The sequence below is a fragment of the Pleurodeles waltl genome, chromosome 8 (assembly GCF_031143425.1).
Source record: "Pleurodeles waltl isolate 20211129_DDA chromosome 8, aPleWal1.hap1.20221129, whole genome shotgun sequence".
NCBI classification, from domain to species: Eukaryota; Metazoa; Chordata; class Amphibia; order Caudata; family Salamandridae; genus Pleurodeles; species Pleurodeles waltl.
In genome coordinates this window covers 1,407,518,461-1,407,543,943 of record NC_090447.1, presented here as the reverse complement: position 1 = coordinate 1,407,543,943, position 25,483 = coordinate 1,407,518,461, and the positions used below count along the sequence as shown (strand labels likewise).

Sequence of the window (25,483 nt, the reverse complement as noted above, 5' to 3'; positions counted from 1 at the left end):
CTACTGATAACAGTGCCCCTACCATGTTGTCTTCTGAGGAGGCCACTCCTAGTTGGAGGGTGCTGGACCCCAGAAGGGAGGGCAGGGGGAGGGAAGCCTCACCCCGGGCCCTAGTCCAACCTGAAGGTACAGACCCCAGGTTGGAGGGCCAGTTGCAGGTTAACAGCCCTACACTAGTGGAGGAATGGTACAGGGCGACTTCTATAAGCACCCTGACCATGTTGGACTATGGGGATACCGCTCCAGGAGGGAGGGTACAGAGCCCCAGAGGGGAGGACCAGGTTCAGGCTGTCATCCCTGACCTGGTGGAAGGGAGAGTTGTTAAAGGGTGCCCAGCACCTGGGGCTACCGCCCCCCACTCTCCACAGCCACAGTGGTGGGAGAGCTTTGAGAGGCCTGGGGACTGGCTCTCATCCCTGGCAGCTGTCAGTAACCACTGTGGCTTGCTGTCCGGGTGGACAGAGTTATCCCTGGGGAGAGGACAAGTGTCTCACCCCGGGGGTAGAGTGGGCAACACCACTGTGTTGGTCATGGTGGTACTATCCTGCTCCTGGGATACATCTGTGAGCAAAGTAAGGTTAGGGGCTGCACAGATGGGATCCGCAGGTAAGGAGAAAGGTTCCCCATGGGTTGGCTTAGTGGGCCCTGAGAGTATGGACAGAGGGATCCAATTGGAGTCAGGAAGGTGAAGAACTGGAGCATGCCCCTGCTGTTGTGGGCCTGGGTCCTTGTTCTGTCGCCTCAAACAGGGAAGTACATCAGGATAGTGATTGTTCTCCCCTGGCTTTAGGCTGGTGGGGGGTCATGTTGGACCTGGCTTTTTGACAGGGTCATCCCCAAACTTTTTGCCTCCTTCCTCCTCTTTTTTTCTGACCTGTTGTTGTTGGCTTTTGACCTCTGGGCACTTTACCACTGCTAACCAGTGCTAAAGTGCATATGCTCTCTGTGTAAATGGTACTACTGATTGGTTTATCCATGATTGGCTATTTAATTTACTTATAAGTCCCTAGTAGAGTGCACTATATGTGCCTAGGGCCTGTAGATTAAATGCTGCTAGTGGGCCTGCAGCACTGGTTGGGCCACCCAGTAGCCCCTTAACCCTGTCTCAGACCTGCCATTGCAAGGCCTGTGCGTGCAGTTTCACTGCCACTTCGACTTGGCATTTAAAAGTACTTGCCAAGCCTAGAACTCCCCTTTTTCTACATATGTCATCCCTAATGTGTGACCTAGGTAACCCCTAGAGCAGGGTGCTGTGTAGGTAAAAGGCAGGACATGTACCTGTTTAGTTATATGTCCTGGTAGTGTAAAACTCCTAAATTCGTTTTTACACTACTGTGAGGCCTGCTCCCTTCATAGGCTAACATTGGGGCTGCCCTCATACACTGTTGAAGTGGCAGCTGCTGATCTGAAAGGAGCAGGAAGGTCATATTTAGTATGGCCAGAATGGTAATATAAAGTCCTGCTGACTGGTGAAGTCGGATTTAATATTACTATTCTAGAAATGGCACTTTTAGAAAGTGAGCATTTGTTTGCACTAAAATCTTGCAGTGCCCTTCAATCCACATCTGGCTAGGTTTAGTTGACAGCTCCTTGTGCATTCACTCATACACCCCAAACACAGGGTACTCAGCCTCACTTGCATACATCTGCATTTTGAATGGTTCTTCCTGGGCTGGGAGGGTGGAGGGCCTGCCCTCACACAAAGGACTGCCACACCCCCTACTGGGACTCTGGCAGACAGGATTGAACTGAAAGGTGGCTTGGTGCATTTCTTAGACACTCTTTGAAGTCACCCCCACTTCAAAGGCACAACTTAGTATAAAACAGGGCCTCTGCCCTACCTCATCAGACACTTGCTGGAGAAGAAACCCGAACCAGAAACTACCTCCTGCCAAGAAGAACTGCCTGGCTGCTCAAAGGACTCACCTGTCTGCTTTTCTACGAAGGACTGCTGCCTTGCTGAACTCTTGTATGGCTGTAACAGTGCTCTCCAAGGGCTTGGATAGAGCTTGCCTCCTGTTCCCTGAAGTCTCAGGACCAAAAAGACTTTTCTCTTCCACTTGGACGCTCCGTGCGCCGAAATTTTCGACGCACAGCTTGTTCTGCGGCAAGATAAATGCTGCGCATCGACGCGACGCCTTCGGGACGACCGAAACTTTGACGCACGGCCTCGCAAGGACAACGCCGCCCGACTTCCCAGGAGAAATCGACGCGATGCCTGCCGTGAGATCAAAACTTTGACGCACGGCCTCGCAAGGACAACGCCGCCCGACTCCCCAGGAGAAATCGACGCGACACCTGCCGTGAGATCGAAACTTCGACGCGCAGCCCCGCAGAACGACGCGCAGCCGGAAAACAAGCAGGAAAATCCACGCACAGACCCGGGACATCTGGTACTCCCCGCGAACCACAGAAAGAGACTGTCCACGCGCCGGAAACGACGCACGACTCCCCGCGTGGAAAATAACGATGCAAGTCCGGGTGTGCTGAGGAGAAATCGACGCACACACCAGTTTTCCACGTATCTCTTCTCCTGTGGCCCTCTGAGGAGATTTTCCACCAGAAACCAGGTACTTTGTGTTTGAAAGAGACTTTGGGGGTTATTCTAACTTTGGAGGAGGTGTTAATCCGTCCCAAAAGTGACGGAAAAGTGACGGATTTACCACCAGCCGTATTACGAGTCCATTATATCCTATGGAACTCGTAATACGGCTGGTGGTATATCCGTCACTTTACCGTCACTTTTGGGACGGATTAACACTCCTCCAAAGTTAGAATAACCCCCTTTGTTTGCTTTCTAAAGACTTAAGACACTTTATATCACTTTTCAGTGATATCTTTACAAATTCATATTGCAACTTTGATCGTTTTGACCTGAAAATACCCAGATAAATATTATATATTTTTCTAAACACTGTGTGGTGTATTTTTGTGGTGTTATACTATGGTGTTGTATGATTTATTGCACAAATGCTTTACACATTGCCTTCTAAGTTAAGCCTGACTGCTCGTGCCAAGCTACCAGAGGGTGGGCACAGGCTGATTTTGGATTGTGTGTGACTTACCCTGACTAGAGTGAGGGTTCTTGCTTGGACAGAGGGCAACCTGACTGCCAACCAAAAACCCCATTTCTAACAAACCTGTAGAATGTTTATTTCCCTATATTAACAATGCTAATGACACGTAACTTAGACTCAAAATCAAACGTTAAACATACAAACAAAATACTGCCTGCCACAATCGCAATTTAATCAAAGCTTGGACCACTACACATTCTAAGGTTAAAGTAGAAATCAATAGCAAGAATAACTGCACAAATGAAATGGTGTACATTTAGATTCAGCAAAAGAAAGACCAACTGTTATTACATGTAGCCAGCATTAGATTAGAATAGCACGTTTGGGCTTCATGCAAAATCAATTTAGTCATCACAAATTTGGAAAACATCTAACTATGGCTCGATCAAAATTAGCTGTTGCTACCTAGGGACAAAAGCAAATAGACATAAGTCATTAACATTGTCTTATACCTTGCCTCACTATGTTCAGCAAGCTGTGACGGTCTTCGTCAACTGGACATCAGTTCGGTCAGCAAGGCATCGGAATTCAGCATTAAAATTCAAGAAAGTGAAGTCTCTTTATGCAGTTCAGAAATGAATAATCGCTAAACGCTCAGGATGGTTCGGAAAAAAGGGCAAATGGCATATCTCCTCTTGGTGCAGTCTGGCTAAGTTAGATTTCCTAAAACTACTTCCCACATTGTTATTGGTAAAAGAATCGTACGTTTACATTCAGTCCAATGAAAGGAGAACTTAAAATCTAAGAATTTACTAGCAAGCAGTTCGCATGTCGATGATTGATTGGGTCCTGTTCTCTGGTTCTTATCATTGGGCTGGTCCGGTATCAATATTGTATCGGCTTATACTCCAGTCAGTGCATCCATCGTCTTCTCCTGGGAAGGTCACCTTTACACACACTAAGTCATACATCGTATCCCTAACTAGTACAGCACATTCTAGCAAGTAGTTCTCATGAGAGAGAATTTCATCTACTAGCATTTTGTCAATGCAGTGGAAAATCACAATTTAATTCTCTAAGCAGCCATTTTATAGTTTGTCTAAGAAATGAAGCTTGACATGAGGCCGTGCAACTAGGCCCAAGACCTTGCTAAACTAAGGCCTAGGATTAATAAAACAAATACATAACCTTTAATATGGCATACTACTACATTAATCCAAACATAAGCGCAACATTTTACATTAATAAGTACACTTCCTGAACATTGGCGTCCACTCAAGTTGGCACAACTCCAAATGTGTGCATTATTTTCTCTACGTTCATTTTTCTATGCAAATTCAACACTCCGAATACATGGATATTTATTAGTAAAATTCAGTGTTAACACTGTCCACAGGAGTTCTTGGTCCTCGGTGATGCGGGTAGTCCTCTGGCGGCTTGTTAGAGGTCGCTTGACCCGCAGGATGCATCGCTTTCTTTTGCAGGGCTCTTTGAAGCAGAAGACAGGCCGGTAGGGCTGGGGCCAAGTCAGTTTTCGTCGTCTTTCTTCTCTGCTGGGGTTTCAGCTAAGCAGTCCTTCTTTCTTGTGAGGTCACCAGGAATCTGACTAACTAGCTGGAGTTCCCTGGGGCACAGTAATCGGGAGGCCTGAAGCTTTGAGGCTCACCACCAGATGTTATAGTTCCCGCAGGGGGGAGGTGTGAAGCACCTCCACCCAGAGCAGGCTTTGTTTCTGGCCTCAGAAAGCACAAAGGCCCTAGCCCCATGGGGTCAGAAACTTGTCTGCTAGTGGCAGGCTGGCACAGACCAGCCAGCTGTACATTAGAGGATACAGGGGGCATCTTTAACCCCTTCTGTGCCCAGGACGAAATGGTTACGTCCTGAGGCACAGTGCTTGTGTGCCCAGGATGCAACCATTACGTCCTGGGCACAGAGCCCAGAGGGAGCGCTAGGGTTCCCCCAAGGCAGGGGTGGAAGGGGACGATTGCGCGCTGATTGTCACAGAGGCCTCCTCTGAGCTTCCAGCGCGATCGGAAGAGAAATGCAAAAGCATTTCTCTTCTGATCACGTGGAGGAGGCCGAGAGACTTCAAAGGGAAGGAAAGTTATTTCCTTCACTTTGAAGTCTCTCTCAGCATTTCAGCAGCCGGATTGCAAGCAATCCGGCTGCTAAAACGCCCACTAGACACCAGGGATTTTTTATTTTTATGTAATTGGCATGAGGGAAGGCCTTTTCTGCCCCGAGGGGGGGGGGGGGGGGGGCAGAACCCATTTTTTTTTTTTTTTTTTTGAGGCTGGGAGCGACCCCTTAGGCAAGGGTCGCTCCCCTAGGGGGCAAATTATATTCAGGCCATTTCTACCCCCAAGGGGGGCAGATTGGCATATTTTTATGAGGCCAATCTGCCCCCAATGGGGACAGAAACCACTAGACACCAGGGAGTTTTTTTTCCCGAGAATTTCACGCAAGGGGCACGACGCCTTAGGGAAGGGTCGTTTCCCTGGGGGCAAATTTATTTTAGGCCATATCTGCCCGCCTGGGGAGCAGATCAGCCTATTTTAATTAGGCCGAAACCACTAGGCACCGGGGATTTTTTGTTGTTGTTTTACAGATGGGGAGCGACCCCTTAGGCAAGGGTCGCTCCCCTGGAGGGGCAAATTGTATTTAGGCCAGTTCTGCCCCCTTTGGGGGCAGATCAGCCAATTTTAGGTCAATCTGCCCCCCAAGGGGGGCAGAAACCACTAGGCACCGGGGATCTTTTTTTTTGCACCAACGTCACGCAAGAGGAGCGACCCCATAGGCAAGGGTTGCCCCCCGGCGGGGTGGGGGGACGGGGGGCAAATTTATTTTAGGCCATTTCTGCACCCCCGGGGGCAGATCAGCCTATTGTTGTTAGGCCGATCTGCCCCCGGGGGGGCAGAGACCTCTAGGCGCCAAGGCAAATAATTTGTGTGTTTTATTTTTGTTTGTTTGTTTTTTCAGAGATGGGGAGTGACCCATTAGGCAAGGGTCGCTCCCCTGGGGGGAAAATTGTATTTAGACCATTCAGATCAGTGGATTTTGGGTCAGGGCAGAAACCACTAGGCACCAGGGATCTTTTTTTTTTTGCGCAAACGTCACGCAAGGGGAGCGACCCTGTAGACAAGGGTCGCTCCCCGGGGGGGTTGGGAGGGCAAATTTATTTTAGGCCTTTTCTGCCTCCCCTGGGGCCGGCTGAGCTAGAGGCCAAAATCCACAGGCAGGCACTTTGCAAAAAACACGTCTGTTTTCTCTGAAAAAATGTGATTTGTCCACATTGTGTTTTGGCCCATTTCCTTTCGTGGGTGCTAGGCCTACCCACACCAGTGAGGTACCATTTTTATCGGGAGATTTGGGGGAACGCTGGGTGGAAGGAAATTTGTGGCTCCTCTCAGATTCCAGAACTTTCTGTCACCGAAATGAGAGGAAAAAGTGTTTTATTGGTCAAATTTTGAGGTTTGCAAAGGATTCTGGGTAACAGAACCTGGTCAGAGCCCCACAAGTCACCCTATCTTGGATTACAATAGGTGTCTAGTTTTCAAAAAGGCGCTAGTTTGCTAGGTTTCCCCAGCTGCCGGCTGAGCTAGAGGCCAAAATCCACAGGTAGGCACTTTGTAAAAAACACCTCTGTTTTCTGTGAAAAAATGTGGTGAGTCCACGTTGTGTTTTGGGCCATTTCCGTTTGTGGGCTCTAGGCCTACCCACACCAGTGAGGTACCATTTCTATCGGGAGACTTGGGGGAACGCTGGGTGGAAGGAAATTTGTTGGTCCTCTCAGATTCCATATTTTTATGTCACCGAAATGAGAGGAAAAAGTGTTTTTTTGGTCAAGTTTTGAGGTTTGCAAGGGATTCTGGGTAACAGAACCTGGTCAGAGCCCCACAAGTCACCCCATCTTGGATTCCCCTAGGTGTCTAGTTTTCACAAATGCGCTGGTTTACCAGGTTTCCCCAGGTGCCGGCTGAGCTAGAGGCTAAAATCCACAGGTAGGCACTTTGTAAAAAAACACCTCTGTTTTCTGTGAAAAAAATCTGATGTGTCCACGTTGTGTTTTGAGCCATTTCCTTTTGTGGGCGCTAGGCCTACCCACACCAGTGAGGTACCATTTTTATCGGGAGACTTAGGGGAACGTTGGGTGGAAGGAAATTTGTGGTTCCTCTTAGATTCCAGAACTTTCTGTCACCGAAATGAGAGGAAAAAGTGTTTTTTTGGTCAAATTTTGAGGTTTGTCAAGAATTGTGGGTAACAGAACCTGGTCAGAGCCCCACAAGTCACCCCATCTTAGATTCCCCTAGGTGTCTAGTTTTTAAAAATGCACTGGTTTGCTAGGTTTCCCCAGGTGCCGGCTGAGCTACAGGCCAAAATCCACAGGTAGGCACTTTGCAAAAAACACCTCTGTTTTCTGTGAAAAAATGTGATGTGTCCACGTTGTGTTTTGAGCCATTTCTTTTCTTTGGGCGCTAGGCCTACCCACACAAGTGAGGTACCATTTTTATCGGGAGACTTGGGGGAACACAGAATAGCAAAACAAGTGTTATTGCCCCTTGTCTTTCTCTACATTTTTTCCTTCCAAATGTAAGGCAGTGTGTAAAAAAGACGTCTATTTGAGAAATGCCCTGTAATTCACATGCTAGTATGGTCACCCCGGAATTCAGAGATGTGCAAATAACCACTGCTTCTCAACACCTTATCTTGTGGCCATTGTGGAAATACAAAGGTTTTCTTGATACCTATTTTTCACTTTTCATATTTCTGCAAATGAATTGCTGTATACCCGGTATAGAATAAAAACCCATTGCAAGGTGCAGCTCATTTATTGGCTCTGGGTACCTAGAGTTCTTGATGAACCTACAAGCCGTATATATCCCGGTAACCAAAAGAGTCCAGTTGACGTAACGGTATATTGCTTTAAAAAATCTGACATAGCAGGAAAAAGTTACAGAGTAAAACGTGGAGAAAAATGGGTTTTTTTTTTTCACCTCAATTTCAATATTTTTTTATTTCAGCTGTTATTTTCTGTAGGAAACACTTGTAGGATGTACACAAATGACCCCTTGCTGAATTCAGAATTTTGTCTACTTTTCAGAAATGTTTAGCTTTCTGTGATCCAGCATTGGTTTCTTACCCATTTCGGTCACTAACTGGAAGGAGGCTGAAAGCACAAAAAATAGAAAAAATGGGGTATGTCCCAGTAAAATGTCAAAATTGTATTGAAAAATTGGGTTTTCCAATTCAAGTCTGCCTGTTCCTGAACGCTGGGAAGATGGTGATCTTGCCAACGCAAACCCTTTGTTGATGCCATTTTCAGGGAAAAAACCACGAGCTGCCTTCTGCAGCCCTTTTTCCCCATTTTTTTAAAAAAACTACATTTTCACCGTATTTTGGCTAATTTCTTGGTCTCCTTCAGGGGAACCCACAAAGTCTGGGTACCTCTAGAATCCCTAGGATGTTGGAAAAAAAGGACGCAAATTTGGCACGGGTAGCTTATGTGAACAAAAAGTTATTTGGGGTGTGAACTGCCCCAAATAGTCAAAAAAAGGCTCGGCACAGGAGGGGGAAAAGGCCTGGCAGCGAAGGGGTTAAGATGCCCTCTGCGTGCTTTTTTGAATAAATCCAACACTGGCATCAGTGTAGGTTTATTGTGCTGAGAAGTTTGATACCAAACGTCCCAGTATTCAGTGAAGCCATTATGGAGCTGTCAAGTTCGTAATGACAAGCTCCCAGATCATATACTTAATATGGCACACTGCACTTACTATGTCTAAGAATGGATTTAGACACTGTAGGGGCATACTGCTCATGCAGCTATTCCCTCACCAGTGGTATAATGCACCCTGCCTTAGTGCTGTAAGGCCTGCTAGAGGGGTGATATACCTACGCCACAGGTAGTGTTTGGTGAGCATGGCACCCTGAGAGGGATGATATGTCAATTTTGCCTTTCCCCCCCACCAACACACACTGTCTGCAATGGCAGTGTGCATGTGTTTGGTGAGGAGTCCCTTGGGGTGGCAGAACACATGCTGCAGCCCTTAGGAACCCTCCCTGGGCACAGGGCCCTTTGTGCCACTGGTACCCTTTACAAGGGACTTATCTATGTGCCAGAGGTGTGCCCATGGTGGAAAAAATGGTACAGTGAACACTCAGGCTGGGGCCTGGTTAACAGGATCCCAGCACACTCTGTCAAGTCAGCATCCATATCGGGCAAAAAGTGTGTGTGGGGGGTGGTGTTACCTCAACAAGAACAGTTTCCTCCACTCAGCTTTCTTTGTTATGTGATTCGTTGAGCTGAAACATCTTTGATTGGTCTTAGTAATGTCCCTGGGAGACCAGTGAGTAGTGATTAGCTTCCGATGAAGAGTGATGAGACTAAGGATAGACTGTGGCTCAGAACCTTGAGGAAGAGAGGGCTTTACCTTGTCTATACTTTTAGTTCTTTATTCTTGATATGGGGCAGTGAATAGTTGGTATGAAGGTCCAAGGATATAGCAGAGGATGACACTGGGAAGAAGGCCTTCTAAGTTCACGTGATTGAGCTACTACTGGCTGAGTGCCTTAAGGGCTCTGACGTTTATGAAGACAACTCCAGACTTTGCTGAATTTCACATAGGTTGCAGATATATAAAACATGATCATAACTTATTTTTATAGAGCATGTCTTACCACACATCTGTCATTAATTACCATTGCATATAAAAGGGGTTAGTATTTCCCAATTTGTTGGTACTGAATTTGTCAACCTCGAAAAGATATATCTGAGTCTGTCACCCCAGGATTCAAACTTGTGAACTTCAGATCACTGCATTTCTCAGCAGCAAGCTTTTTTCAGCTCACTGAGCCAATCCCCAACTTTAAATGAAATGCAGGCAACATCTAAGTTCATCAGTGTTATTAGCTGATGTTATTCATACCTCTAGTTAAGTGCCATCAGTGTTTCGAAGGATAGCCGTATTATGCTGGTTACGTTGTACTTGCATGTACAGGTGTAACCTGAGAGTGAGAAGGGGTGTGAAAATCCACAGGAGACAGGAGTTGGTGGGAAGCAAAGGAATTGTAGGGGTCATTCCTACCCTGGCGGTCTATGACCGCCAGGGTAGGTGACGGAGGAAGCACCGCCAACAGGCTGGCGGTGCTTCCGGGGGCATTCTGACGCCGCGGTCAGAAAAGGGAAGCCGGCGGTTTCCTGCCGGCTTCCCGCTGCCCCAGGGAATCCTCCACGGCGGCGCTGCAAGCAGTGCCGCCATGGGGATTCCGACCCCCTTCCCGCCAGCCTGGTTCTGGCGGTTTCACCGCCAGAACCTGGCTGGCGGGAACGGGTGTCGTGGGGCCCCTGCAGTGCCCATGCCACTGGCATGGGCACTGCAGGGTCCCCCTAACAGGGCCCCACATAGATTTTCAGTGTCTGCGTGGCAGACACTGAAAATCGCGACGGGTGCAACTGCACCCGTCGCACACCAGCAACTCCGCCGGCTCCATTCGGAGCCGGCTTCCTCGTTGCTGGTGCTTTCCCGCTGGGCGGGCGGGCGGCCTTTTGGCGGTCGCCCACCCGCCCAGCGGGAAAGTCAGAATCACTGCTGCGGTCTTTTGACCGCGCAGCGCAGCGGTGTTGTGGCGGGGGAGGCCACCAGCCGAAGTAAGAATGACCCCCTGTATCTGTTCCAGTCGTGCTCTACTGAAGAGGCGTGGGGTGGACCCATTCAAGACTGCACTGGTGTTGCCAATAAGTTAATGGAAAGTTTCAAGTAGAACATGGTTGTCATCAGTCTCAAACTCCACTGGCAGTGCAAGGTGCACCACAAGATATTTATCCGTGTTATTGATAGAATGTCATACACTCTCTGGGTTGTGGTAGTCTCTAACATAGTGGGACTAAAACCCTGATTGGTGTCCTGGAGGATGTTTGGAAGATAGAGGTGCTCTTGCAACTATAAAGCTACTGTTTCGAGTCGAGTCACAGCAACTGGAATAATGCACTCTTTAAAGGGATAAAAACCTGTTGTCTTGCAAAGAAAGATATGTGGCGTATTTTTTTTGTTCCAGGGGATACTGTGAAAATGAAAATACTAGGAATGTTGCATCTTTTATTCCGTATTTATGCATCAGAGCACAATCAAATAAAGATGTTTGTTTAGGATTTACATCAAGCTCTAGTATAAACTAGACACCACAGGTTTGTGAGGTGACTTCTTAACATAGGGCAAAGTCATTTAGGGCGAGATTACTATTTTATAGATGGATTTCCTATGCTAACAGAACATTAGAGTTTAGAAGATATTTTATGTTCCTCAGGGTATTTCATAATGAGGATAGCTTGGATTTTCATTTAGAAGACATTGATTCTGAATTGACGAGAATCAAATATTGATAGTATAGTTGTTTCCTGTCATGCATATATAGATGTTTAGATGTACTCTTGCATGGTTAACCAAGCAGAACACATGAGAACATTTAATATCTTCGTGAAATAATAATGAGGGCATAGATAAAATAAAAAACAAAGGAATATAAGTTAAGTGGATACTTGCACTGTGCTATGTGAGCCCACGGAAGTGTGAGAAATAGGAATGTAGGTTGGCATCAGCAAAAACAGTGTGTTGTAAAAAAGAGATGCATTCAAGAACACATACCTAAAAGTATCATTCACAAAGCCCAGATTTGTGAGAACTGTACAGCCAGTCATGGTCAGGCAGGCTCTTAGAAGAACTTGAATGTTAGTCAAAGCTTTAACTGGGAGGCAAAGCTGTCCTTTCCCTGTGAGTAAGCCAAACTTACTGGAAATAGATGGCATAACTAGTAGGGTTTTAACTTGCCGAGCAATAATTGTAGCGTGGAAAAGACAACAGTGTTGGTATGAAAATTGATAAGGATATTAATCACTTCATTGAGATTGAGGTAATACACACGTTGCAGATTTTGGAAATATTGATGTGACTTTGCTTTACCCAGGGAACAGGAAGAGACCAGATTTGACAAGAATGTGTTAGTAACACAAAGTGAAAAAGTTGAGTCAGTCATGTTGTCGAGTACCAGCAAGTCACGAGGCCTCCATAGCTTTCAGTTTGAACTTTATGATGACCTTGGAGTGTGATTGACGTCATGGTAGTGATAAGTTTATAATGAGAAGATACTTTTATATCCTTTATTCCAAAAACAGCCAGTAATGGAAATGATTACTCTTGTTCTGTATCCATACTCTTACATAGATTGTTTGCGACCAAAGTACTAACACGAGTTGAAAAGATGCTGGACAAATGCATCTGTGTGCACACCCTTTTGTGAATGGTGTGCATGAATTTACTAAAGCTCATATGGTGATTAATTTTAAATGATGTTGGTTTGAGCTTTTTACCAAAAGTAGAGTTCTTTCTCAAGCTATAAAATTATTCTATGAGCTTCTCGAAATGTTATTCTGGCGAGGTTATCAATATATGGAATTTCAAGCGGTCCAAAGAACATCTGCCTATTTATTTATTATGGCATATAACTTAGTACAGCCAGGAGTCTCTTGGTGCAATAGAATAAGCCCTTAATGATAAGACTGAGGCAGATAAACCAATCCATCTCAGAGAAGTGCCTGCTTATCAAAACTGGAAAGTAACTGGGTTTTCAGCTTGATGCAGAAGCTGAAAAGGGAAGGTTCTCTCACAATCAGTTGCAGCTGGCAAGGGTTACAGGGGGTGGGGCACATGCAGGGGGATGGAGTGAAGAAATTTAAATAAACTTTAAAATAAAAACTTACCTCCGCTGCTCCTGCGCCGCCGCTCCTCAGTCTTGTAGTGCAGGCTCACAGCCTACCCTGTGGCCAATCCTGACGCTGCTCAGAGCAGCATCAGGATTGGCTGGGAGTGCCCTGGCCAGGCTGGAGAGAGCACACTGCGCATGTGTGTTTGGCCAGCCTAAAATGGCTGGCCAAACACACATGTGCTCTGTGGGGAGTGCACAGCGCACTCTTCTTGGTGCGCGCCGCCCCCACTTTCAACAAGGGGATAAATAGTTTATTGTCCCTTTGTTGAGAAAGCTTTGGAGCTTCTGCTGCTTGCAGGGGTCGGGGATGCAACGCTCCTCAGCCATATCGGAGGAGCGGCCACAGCTCACAATTATCTAAAAGGAGCAAGTTTATTGCAAAAAAAAAAAAAAAAAAAGTCCATTCTACCCCGAAGGTTCTACTGACACATCTTATATTTAAATTTTAGGACTGAAAGAAGTAGGTGGCTGGGGAAACTTGGAATTGAGCGTCATTTAGAATTCGACGATTGAAGACTTTAAATAGGTGAAGCTATAAAAAGAGAAAGTTTATTTATTTTATGTAACATTCCTTCTAATGGATAAAGCGACTTTTGTTTAGCTCTTACGACTGGTTTTCACCCACCCTCAAAAAACAGATTATCAGTATACCAGGGACTCCAACCTTTGTTAGGTGATTAGTGACTTTTGAGTGTGAAATGTAATGATGAGCAAAAACTGAACCACAACAAAACTGGTAAATGATTGAAACAATGGCAACATTTTACTTATAATACAGTACAACATTCTTTTTTTTGTTTAAATATAGTGCAGAACAGGAACACTGATTGATTTGAAATTTGACTTCAAAATCAATCTGACAGGGGCCAAAGTTATTATTAACTGGGTGTTTGTAAAATTATGGCAATTTGTACATGTTAAGGCCTAAAAGGGCAAAATATGTCAGGCTTTGAAGATTTGGGGTTCTCCTCCTAAGATCCTGGAATACGTTTTACCACAATCTGGTTTTGAAGCACAATAGATCAGTAACTGGGTGAAAAATGAACAGGTTTAGAGACTAATTACTAAAAGGGAATGTGACATCGCTCAATTGTTTCTTTAGGAAATGTAGCCACAAATGATGCTTTCCAAGTGTCATTTTGTCATTAACATTGCAAAAAAGCGTTAACCCCTGAATTCTGGGTACAAGGAATGTTTGGGGGAGGGGTCCGCTAATGTTTTACATTTCACATTTTGAATTGAACTACAATTCACAAATTTAAATTTTTAGGCAGAGAGATTGTGTTTTGGCCAGTATCACACTAATCCCAGTCAAACTCCGTAACTGCCGTTTGAATCACATTATCCTGGTTTCAAATCCAAGAGCTTGGCCACGAGACCAAGAATGACGGCTTTAGCAAGTAGGGATGCCGCAAACCAGTGTTTTTCAAAGAGTACATCAGAATTACCACAAGTAAAAACAATGAAAAGGTCATCACAAGGTCCGCAGATAGAGCAGAGCATTGGTAACAGATCTTCAAGAGTGCCGAGAGCATTGTATACCATAAATGGAGTCGGTGCGTTTAGGTTCAAACATTGTTAACCCATCGTTGCACAAATAGGCCAAATTAGTCCAAATTGGCAGAAGCGCGGGGCCACAAACCAATGTTGGTACAACTTTCAAGGTACAGGTTTTCATGATGCGTGTGATATTCTTCCTTGGAAGCTTCCATAATGTCCCTCGTTCGTACTCTTGCCAAAGTCCCCTAGTGCCCGAGGCAGGACACTGTATTGTCTTGTAATTGCATCTGCAGAGGGAGCACTTTACACGTTTCTAAAGTACCCTGCTAGAACATGTACGTCTGCAGAGCTCCACACATAGTAGACTTTGCCGTTTTCTATAATACCGAGTTTCCATAATAGTCAACACACACTGAAAACTTGATTTAGAGGTTCTATAATGGGTCAATTGTTGCATTTTGCTGGGTTTTCAATAAAGTGTTGGGGCTGCAGCCCCCCTGGTTCATATCTTCTTTAAAATCTCATTCTGCACGGACTTCTCCTCAGTAGAAGCCAAGACAGGAGGAACCTATCTGCTTCACCTGCTAAGAAAAAGCGAGAAGAGCTGCCCTGGCCTTTGCTGAAATTCTGCCTGCCTGTGGACTAGGTAAAAGGGTTGGAGAAAACATGACAATTCCACCGGAGTAATTTCAGTAATTCCGCACTTCTAATTTCTTAAATCCGTCTGTGTGTTGTTTCCCCTCGAAGCAGTTGATCAACTTCAGATGTGTGTAAATGGAATATAGATGATTTAAACAGTACACCAGATTAACAAGAAACCAGTATGGTAGAACTGCTACTGCATTTATGCATTGCACTGCTCTTGACAACAGTGGAAAATTGAGCTTGTGTGGAACTTTTACTGAATAACAGGATGACCCTGAGGCACATGTCTGAGAAAGACATCACGTCGCAATTGTGCCTGTGTATGTCCGGTCCTAGTCTGGTACTACTTAAGCGCTCCAGCTCACACATATGAACGCCATTGCTTGGACTCGGCTAACCACATGGTGGCGCCATCTGCTTTGATATCGTTGCTCACCTGCTCTGGCAGTAGCTCCTATTCTCTACGTAATGTTTGTGGATTTTCACAGTTAATGTTTCTGGTCACTACCGGACCAGGTTACTGTGCGAGTTGTAAGTGGGCGTGGAGATGGCAGACTCTGGCCCTGAGTGAATCCACGAATGACAAATGTATTGTTCAGGTAATTTAAAAACATAACGAATATGTATACAATTCTTATAGGTTGTTCCAATAAAATGCTCCTATTGTTTTTCCCATTAAGGTTTGGGGTATTCTAGGTAATTAAAAAAAAAGTCGATAAAAAAGTCGCTGCCTGGCAGAGATCTGGCATGTCTTTGGTGTTAAAACAATACTCAAAATGGCTGAGCATCAACGAGAAATGTTCCTGTTGTGGCCAACAAAAGACTTAAGGAGGCGATGGGCAAATCACGTGTAAGAACGACCTCATTGCAGCCTTTGCCCACATCATAAGGACAGGAACGCAACGAAGGCCCCGGCAGCCCCCGCATTGCTGAGGAGGGGACCCTCAGGACAGCACCTGGCCTGAGTGAGTTCGGAGGGGGCCCCCTCCATTTTGTGTCAGGGGTAGGGGAGTTCTTCATTTTCGTTACGCCACTGCATAAGGAAACGACACTATATCTGTTTTGTGTAGGTGCCTCAGTGCTAGAGTAAATACAAAAACATTTAACAACAATTTTTATAAAAATATGTATTTTTTAGCTGCGAGGAAACCCTCTAGTACTGTTATATTTGTGTGTATAACTTGACTTGGTCTCTGTCTTGAGCCATTGTAGGAGGAACCAGCCATGTTCTGTTTTCTCTCAGCATCTCGTTTATGGTGCAAGGTTTTTGTTTTTAATTTGCCTTAAACAAATCTTATCCTGAGGGTTGGTGCTGACTTTCTTGCTGTTTCTGGTGAGTGTAGAAATGACCTTGGGAACTGGGGAATTCGTTTTGAATCCCACCTCCATCCTTTGGTCACTGTGCTGTGAATCTTGGAAAATCACTTAATTTCCCTATGCCTACAAAAAAAAAAAAAGCTTAATATGTATTGTTTAACATTTTCTGGTACTCATGTAGAGAGCTGTAGTGCCCACATTCCAAGTTTGCGCTATATAAAACTACAAAAAGGAAAAATTAAAATTTGGAGAGCATCACGCTGACTGGGACTCGAGTGAGGTTTCCATGTCCCAAACACAACTGCATGGGGGTGGCTTTGGTTTAGCCATGCTTCCATGAGGAAGAGCAGATCCGGAGTGTGGTTGTGAAATAGTTCCCATATCTCCGTGGTGGATTTGGTGGGCAAGCCGGCGTTGAGTAGCATGCCTGCGAGTGTGGAGTGTTGTGTGGGTGTTAATCTGTGTGAGCTTGAACGGGTGGCTGGCTTGTGGGAGCGAATCGGGTGCTGTAGGTACAGGAATGGTGGGTGTAGGGTGTGGGAGAGTGCATAAGAACTTGCAAGAGGCACATGTGAATGCTCCTTCAGCATAGCTGCAGTGAGTGGTGGCAGGGGTTGTACGCAGCAGGGTAGCATTTAGTTTGGGAGGAGCAGGGTTCCTGGCACTGGATGCGGATGAGTTCAGATGGGCTTGCCTTTGGCATCCCAGCAGCGCGCCCACGGAATAGACCCGCGCTGCAGCCACCATTAAGTAGGTCCTGGGGAGGGGTATGGGACACAGGTGGTGAAGGGCCAATATGTTGTCCACCACTCTGACTCGCGTCTTCGAGGCCCTCCTTCTCCAGTGCTGCCTGCTCAGTAAGCATAGCAGCCATTCATAACTGGAGATCTGCATATATGCACTTTAAGAGAACAGACCTTCGTACATCTTTCATACTGGGTGCTCTGCAAGTCCGTTTTATCCAATGCTTTAAATGAGCAGTGATTGCCAGGTACTCAATACTTCCACTTCTTTAAAATAGAGGTGAGAGTACTGGCTCTTCTCAACAGCTGAAAGGTAGTGGGGACAATGAGTACCAACACTTCTTCTATATTGCCTTGACTGGTTTTAGGAAATTCGGAAGAGCAGTGCAAGTCCTCGGTTCTCAGTGTCAGCCCTCAGCTTTTGCAACACTGAGGCAGGAGTGGCAAGGCATTCACTGCACGCGCATTCAAAACCTTTTCAAAGAGGTTGGCATATTTGTGCCTCACTTGAGTGTAACCAAACAATTGCAAAGCTATCAATAAAGGAAAGAGGTCTTTAGCGAGATCCAAATAACAGGCCATTAATGTAGTTCTCTGATGGTGTGAGTCAAGCCGTGAGGTAGTTTCTTTGAAGAGGAACATCTCTCCCTACAACACCAAGATAGCTCTAAGTTATTAGGTGGAATCTTGCATCAAACCGATTAGGGAGTAGTTATGGAAAGCACTAAAAGAACAAAGAGAGCTCATTAACAAAATACAAACAGAGGTGGTATAATACTCACTTCTGTGGCTTTAACAAAATCAAGACTTTCCTAAAGCTAGGAACATGTCCATTTTATTACAAGACCAGAGACTCCTATTATGCTAGTTTTAAAGCATAGCCACAACAGACTTGGCTACGTGACAAATAGCTTTACAGTAAAATGTCATGAAAGTTGAAACATTAGACCAGTTCACTGATCAGAGAATGTTGTCTAAACCAGCTCAAGCACAAAATTATTTAGTAGCCATAGCGCCTCTTGAGGAAATTGGAAAATCTCCTCCGTCCAGTCTACCATCCACTCTCGCGTTCTGCAGAAATGCTTGACTTGTAGGTATTTATGGGCCTGTATTCCTTCGCTTGGGTAACAAGAGGCTAAAAAAAATCACAATTACATCTGCTGAAAAGGGACCTGAACCCCTGTCCAGACACCGGCTATTCCATACAATCCAAGTGGATTGATCGGCTTTGATTGTGTCCAGGCCCCATGGTTAGAGGATCCTGGGGTTCTCCAGGTGGACCCAAAATGTTCCAAGCTGCCAAAACTATGGACTGACTGAGGATCATTTTATAAAATTGCCTCTATGTCTACAGAGGTAGACTAAGAAAAGATAGGATTAGTACTGGTGAATTGACTGCTCCAGAATGGTAGGTTGGGCTTGCCATATATGGGTCGAAAGCACTAATGAGGCTTCTGGGATGAACCAGTCTTGGAGAAAATTGCCTATTGCCCGAGGGTCTGGACTCCAACTGTAAAAGAAAGGTGGGTGGGTGTATAAACAAAAGGCAAAGAGGTCAATTGAAAAGGGACCCTACCTGGAAGAAAGCTTTCTGAAAATTGAAGGGTGAAGACGCCAATCGCTCAAATCTTGAATGTGTCTGGAGCACCAATCCGCAATTGTGCTTAGGTTGCCTGGACAGTATTGCACTTGGCCAGAGTTTCCTTTGTATGCAAAACTCCCAGAATGTTTTGCTAGTTCTGCCAATGATCTTAACTTTCACCACCCCACCCCCAAAATGCTTTTGTACCTGCTGATATATTCTGAAACGTTGGTACACTTCATTTACAGGAATTCAAAACTTTGTGTTCTTAAAAATAAAAAAAGTGACGCCCTACAGCATTTCCCTTCATACTCTGTACTCCAGCATGATTTTCACATAGTCCCCTTTACAAAATCCTCTTACTTTGTAGCTGGTGAAAGAAAAGTAAACACTAAGCCCCATGTTAAATGAATGAACAGGGATTTGTCTGAGGACATGCCCTGAAATTTGACCTTTGCCTTTGAATGCATAGCAAGCGTGACCAGGCAACAAAATTAAAGGCATCCATACTTCCAGCGCCCATGGCTCTTTCTACAACCAATGCCTGCAGTTTGGTGCCTTGTTCCTGCTCTTTCAACAGTAAATATAGGTGCATTATTTTGAGTATTCCCTTTTGTGATCCAAAGCATTTTAAAACTTTCAGAGCATGTTGCCAGACGACCATCAGTACATCTTGTCCTTTAACCATGTTAAAGTCCTATTTCTAAGGGTGCCCATGCTGTTGCTTTTAGGGCATTGGCTGTTGTGATGTTCTGTCAGTTACTGAGCAAAGTTTTTTTTTTTTTTTTTTTTTTTTTTTTCTTGTCTTCTGCATTGAAGGCATTTGATCGCTATGTTACATAATTAATTTTACCTATTTCCTAGGACCATTGAGGCTTTGACTCTATTACGGTTAACAGTCTGACTACAAAGATGTTTGACAGGGTGGGCTCCGTACTGGAATACAGTGTGTGGTATTAACTCTGAATTCTTGGAAAATAGTTTTACCTTTTTTATATCCCTGTGTTTGGAGTGCTTCAATACCCCTTTGTGTTCTGGTGTTGATATACATTATTATACCCTCTAGACCTTAAAATAAGATGGTTCGTTAGCATGAGTCGGAGTTAGGACATACAATAAGAGTACTTGTCTAACACAAGTTGTTTCTTTGCTTGGGATTTACCTGCAGAATAGTTCAAGTGTGTCTGCATATTTCCACATGCCTTCTGATCCACACTGTTCACTGTTAATCACGGCTTGAAGAGATACTTTTGACTTTTGCACAGTTTTTCTTATCAACTAGGAGACAAAACCTTCTTTGTTGAACAACCTTGTTGGGTCTCCAACACTAAATTTGCTTCAAATGCAACTTAGCCGAACTCTTCCAGTTCTTCGAATGAAAGCATTGTATCTGGCAAATATTGCTGCTTCCCCTACACTGGGTTCTTCCTGTTGCAGATTTTCTTTCATTACACTCTCCTTGCATCTTCATTGCAATGGATCTGTGAGGTCTGGGAGTGATGGCACTACTAGGGTGCTAAATAGTTCTGTGATATTACTACATAGGCAACAGATGCCATCCAACTACTAGTAGTTGTCAGAGGTGTGTGCAACCCCCAATCTGATTATTGTATTGATTGTGTTCCCTCCCACTGAGATCCTGGCACTAGGACCAATGAAGCTCACGCGACTTTGTTTTTTGAGTCCTCTTCTGCCGAGGACCGCCTGATGCTTACTGTAATGATGCTTTGAGACACTTATAGCTGAGACTGATGTTGGTTCTGTAAGAGCAGAGGTTCCCTTGCTTACTTGGTTTCTCCTCTCCATAAACATTCAGGACTATCTTACTAGGGTGGATCTTTCAAGTCCATGACTCTCCTGAGAGCTATAGATTGCATTTAATCAGTTATCAGCAATGGAATCTGACAGATCTTTAGTCGTTTTTCAGCAGTGGAATCCTTCCAGGGATGGAATCCCTTTCACAGGTATTACCATGGTACTCTAATTTCTTGTGGAGCAGTTTATGCAGATTCTGTACATAGACTACAGGGTACGGCTATTATGACATTTTAGAGGACTGTTAGAAATTGAGTTTCTAGTTGCAGAGATATGCACTCTGTCCAAGTAGGAATCCCAATCTTAGTCAGGGTAAGTCACAGCACAACCTAAATTATCCTGTGCTTAGTCTCTGGTAGTTTGGCACAGAGCAGGCAGGATTAACTTACAAGGCAATGTGTAAGTTATTTTATGACAATAACTCGTACAGTAATACAGTGAAAACACCACAAAAGGCTGCACACCAGGTTAGAAAAATAGATTATGATTTCATGAATAAAATAAAACTAGAATGACAAATCTGATGTGTAGATGTCAAGCGATGACTTTTTAAAGAATAAATGCAAAATAGCGCTTCAAAGCAAATAGCGCTTTTAGGGGATTTAGGTGGTGCTGGACTGCGGCAAAGTTAGTTTGTGCCAACTGCAATGAAGTGCATGCTGGCTGCAGGACCCATGCAGGCCTTGGGAACAAAGTACCTTTTCTGGTCTCAACAGCGAGATGCATGGTGAGTTGTTTATCGGGTCTTCTCAGATATGGTGATGAGTGGATCTGTCCATTGCACTGATAGCAATGCATCTGTTCTGAAAAGAATCTCTGGAGCCGTGATGCATTCGTTCCGAAGTGACATGTGCAGGGTTTTTTCGTGTAGTCAACTGTGGCGGCAAATCGCAGTTCCCTTTAATCGGGGTCTCAAGGTAATTTGTTGGATTCAAGAGGGATGTGCAAATTGTGCTCCTGCAACCAGGGCGATGCACTGGTTCTGCTACATGCAGACAAGAGAAGTTTCTATTTCTGAGAAGCAAATATCTGGGTCCAATTCTAGTGAACGAGATGCAGAAGCAGGGGTAGAGACTTTGATATCTCTGAGTCTCAAGCAACAGGAGGCAAGCCAGCACACCCTTGGAGATCACTTGTGATGCAAGACAGATTCAAACTCTCTCTCAGCATGGTCAGAGAGAAGAGGGGCAGTACAGTGGTTCTTCCTGGTCAGCAGTCCAGCACAGTAGCAGTCATTGTTGCAGCACAGCAGTTCTCCTGACTGAGTCCAGTTGTAGGTCCAGAATTGTCTGATTTGGTGGGGTCAGAAACCCAGAACGTATACGCAGTTGTGCCTTTGAAGTAGCGGAGACTTCAAAGAAGAGTCGCTGAAGTGCATGGAGGCCCTTTCTTTCCAGTACTGGCTCCAGACTTGGGTGGGGTAGTAACCGGCCCTTTGTGTGGGGACAGGTACTGCCTATTGAGGTCTGTCATCCCCTACTGCTCATGAAGGGCTATCAGAATGCAGACATGTACTCGGATGCATCTAATTGTCCTGTGTTTGTGGCTATCTAAGGGGGAATGCACAAAGTGTAGCTATTACCTATCCCAGACGTGTATAGGAAACAGGTTGCAGGCACACAGCGCTATAAGAGCAGAGACATGTCCACTTTCTAAAAGCGGCATTTCTAAAATAGTAATGTTAAATCTGACTTTACTAGTAAAGAGGATTTGTCATCACCATTCCAAAGACATGAAGCACAACATAGCTACTCCTTCTCAATCAGGAATTAACACTTAAAAGTGCATTAAGGAATTCCCAATGTGAACCTAGGAGAGGAGCAGGCCTCACAGTAGTAATAAAATGACTGAGTTTTTCACTACCAGGACATGCAAATCTTGAATGTACATGTCCTACATTTAGCTACATAGCACCCCACCTTAGGGGTGACTTTTATGTAAGAAAAGGTGAGTGTAAGACTTGGCAAGGGTTTTAAATGCAAAGTCAAAGTGCAAGTAAACTGCATGCACAGGCCCTGCAATGGTCGGACTGAGTCTTGGTTAAGGGGCTATTTATGTGGATGGCACAAATAGTGCTGCAGGCCCACTAGTAGCATTTAATTTACAGGCCCTGGGCACATGTAGTGCAATTTTCTAGGGACTTAAAAGTACATTAAATATGCCAATTGGGTTTGAGACAATATTGGCATGTTTAGGGTAGAGAACACAAGCACTTTAAAGTGCACAAAGTCCTAAAACCAGGTCAGAAAAATGGAGCGAGGCAGGCACAAAAATGGAGGAATCCACCCTAAGGCTGTCGGATCTAACATGGATATTAGGACAGTTTCTCAGTCATAAAACCTTTCTCTCCATCTTTTAGAATTTAGCTTTTGACCATCTTTATGTAGGAGACCGTTTCTTCAGGCTCATAGCCATTATTATTGTCTCTTCAGTTACTCCTTTTTGGGCTGTCAACATGCATGCATTTGTAATTATTCTGTAATTAATGACTGCCTGCCGGCAGAAGCGGACCACCAATTCATTCGACTTGTTCTGAGGCAAGGATCTAAGCTCCTTCTGCAAAGCTGAACACGGATAAACTACGTGTTCAAAAGATTCTTCCCAGCTACCACAACCCCTACACATTACAGCCTCCCCAGGGTTGAGCAGCCAAGTGGGTAAAGGCTTCTAGAAAGCCCAATCACCAGCTATGGTGGCTGCTGGGGTGGCTAGCTGAAACATTTTGATTATCGCCCAGGCATGTTTGTTTGGCAAGGAGAGCTCGATCCGAATGGAATGACCAATGTTGAACACTCTTTTTAATACCAAATTTAAAAAGTGACTTTGATAGATTATTAGCCCAAAGATCCTCAACTCTCAATAACTGTTTACAATCAGTCAAAAAATGGGAGTGTAACCCTTTTGCCTCAGTTGGGCTAATTTCGAGCCACAAAACTGACTCCAAACTACCCACTTTTGTCTTCTGTAGCTTGATTATACCTTCTAATGGTTTTATTTTCAGTGCATAGACAATGCTACAGGAAGTAACGTGGCTTTAGTGAATAGAACCTACAACTTCAATACAAATTTTGAGAGAGTGGATTTTTCTTCTTTTTTTTTAAAGAAAACCTTAAACGTTACTGTTTTCTATGCCTTAAAATAAATATTTCTGCTCTAGTAGTTGCATCAAATCATGCAGTGGACAAAAAGGTTTTCATAAATGCACACTAGCGGGAAAGTCTGTGCTGCTTTTTATGATCATTGTGGTGGTGATGTTGGGGAACATGTTTCATTTGTAGGTCTCACCTGTCTTCGAGACATGCTGTTTTATATCTGTGGGCTTTCACCCTTACCACCTCTTCATTTGTTTCTTCATGCGCCTTTAGAAATTATTTGCTTTTTAGTGGTCCGTCAGTGCTATTTGTCCCTTCTTTGGGTGTGTTGTTTCCTCCCATGCGACTTGCCTTGTTACATGTCTCATTTCGCTTCTGGTCATTTAAGTAACTTTCATGCACTACTTTCTTTTTTTTTTTTTTTCCTGCCGTGGCTCAGGTTTTCAGAATGTTGTCTTTTGTCTTGTAGAAACAAATGTGCTTTGCTGACATTCACAGCATTTTTTAACATTAAATACACAAGTGTGCATTCACTGCTGTTCTCCCTAAGGCTTACAAGGTGAGTCATTTCACTCCATTTTACAACAGTGTGTGTGTGTGTGTGTGTGTGTGTGTGTGTGTGTGTATATATGTATGTATGTGTATATATATATTTGTAAAAAAAAAAAAAAAAAAACACGTTTCCCGATATAGACCACCTTATCTCCATCAGCAGAAGCGTGCATTATCTTTCCCCAGTGGTATTGTGCAGAGAATAACTGATGTAAGCCCCACGCCTTGAATGCATCTCTTGCCAGTGATTATTTGGAGAACACACACAGCATTCACAGTTTATTTTTAACAATAAATACACACGTCTGCATTGACTGCGGTGCTCTTGTGGGCTCGTCTGTTTTTACAAGATGAGTCGTTTTACTCAATTTAGAAAAGAGCGAGCCAATTACAGAAACAAAAAAAAAGTTTGCCTGTATGCACTGCCTTATCCCTGTCAGCAGAAACGTGCATTACCCCCCCCCCCCCCCAAGTGGGATTGTGCATGGAATAACTAAAATAACCCCCACGCCTAGAATGCATCTGCTGTCCGTTCTGCCTGTGATTGGTAGAAGGAAAATGTGGGCGTTAGGGCGCATTTCTGCACACTGAGTAGTAATACAGACATCCAGGTTGGCTTTTGCAGTGTCTTCAATGTGGAAGAATTTAGCTGAGAGCGGGGCAGGTTTTGTAGTTTCATGGCGGGGGTTTGGATGTGTTTTCGCAGCACTGGCTCTCAAAGCCCAGTTGCTTTGGTGTGCAGCCACCAGCAGTCCCCTACTGCGGCTGCTGTTTTCCATTTGCATAGGAGGGGCACTGCAGGCGAGCCCATGCACGGGATTGCCAAACCGCTATCGTATTCATCTCACAGGAAACCAAACAATAACAGTATCTTATGCTCAGTTACATCGCTCTCACAACTTTTTAAAGTTGCAACAGAAACTGGGATGAACAAATTACCGTAATTTTTGTAATGCACATTGCCTGCATCTGCTTTCATTTGTGACGTGGGGGCGGGGAGCTACCTCCCCATAGGCTGTGCCCTTGTCTTATTTTTATGGGCGAGCGCAAAGCGCTCCGTCCATTCTGTAATCTCTCTTTGGGCTTCAAACCACGCCCATGTCACGTCAGTCACTTACATTGGTTCGTGGGCGTGCCTTTTAAAATCCGCTTGCTTTCATTTGTGAAAGGCATGCATACGTCATGCCTTTTCCGGTGTTTAGCCCGCCTACACAGCACCGGTAAACTACTGTAAACACATGAGGCTCGATGTTTTCAGCCTGGGGTCCGGATTTCTTTATCTGCTTACTTTCCACGCAGTGCAATCGCGCTGCATTTTACATAGCGCGATCGCTGCGGTTTTTTTCTTTACAATGCGAACAGCTCTAACTCGTTTTCCTTTCCCGTCTCTCCGTCGCAAACACGCTCACAGCAGCTGTGGCACTTTAAATCGGCTTGCTTATATCAGCTGTTTTACTTATTATT

The 25,483-nt window shown here is 44.7% G+C and overlaps 1 protein-coding gene across 5 annotated transcripts in view; it reads left to right on the top strand.

The window, feature by feature from the left end:
• Positions 1-25,483, top strand: part of LOC138249241 (uncharacterized) — a 46,220-nt gene that overhangs the window by 16,344 nt on the left and 4,393 nt on the right. The window contains exon 1 of one of the 5 annotated variants that reach the window (XR_011194805.1): positions 15,730-15,883. The exons of the other annotated variants lie outside the window; for them this stretch is intronic. The gene's annotated coding sequence lies outside the window, so the exon portion shown is untranslated. Of the gene's footprint in view, positions 1-15,729; positions 15,884-25,483 lie in introns of those variants that run through there. 5 annotated transcript variants of the gene reach the window in all.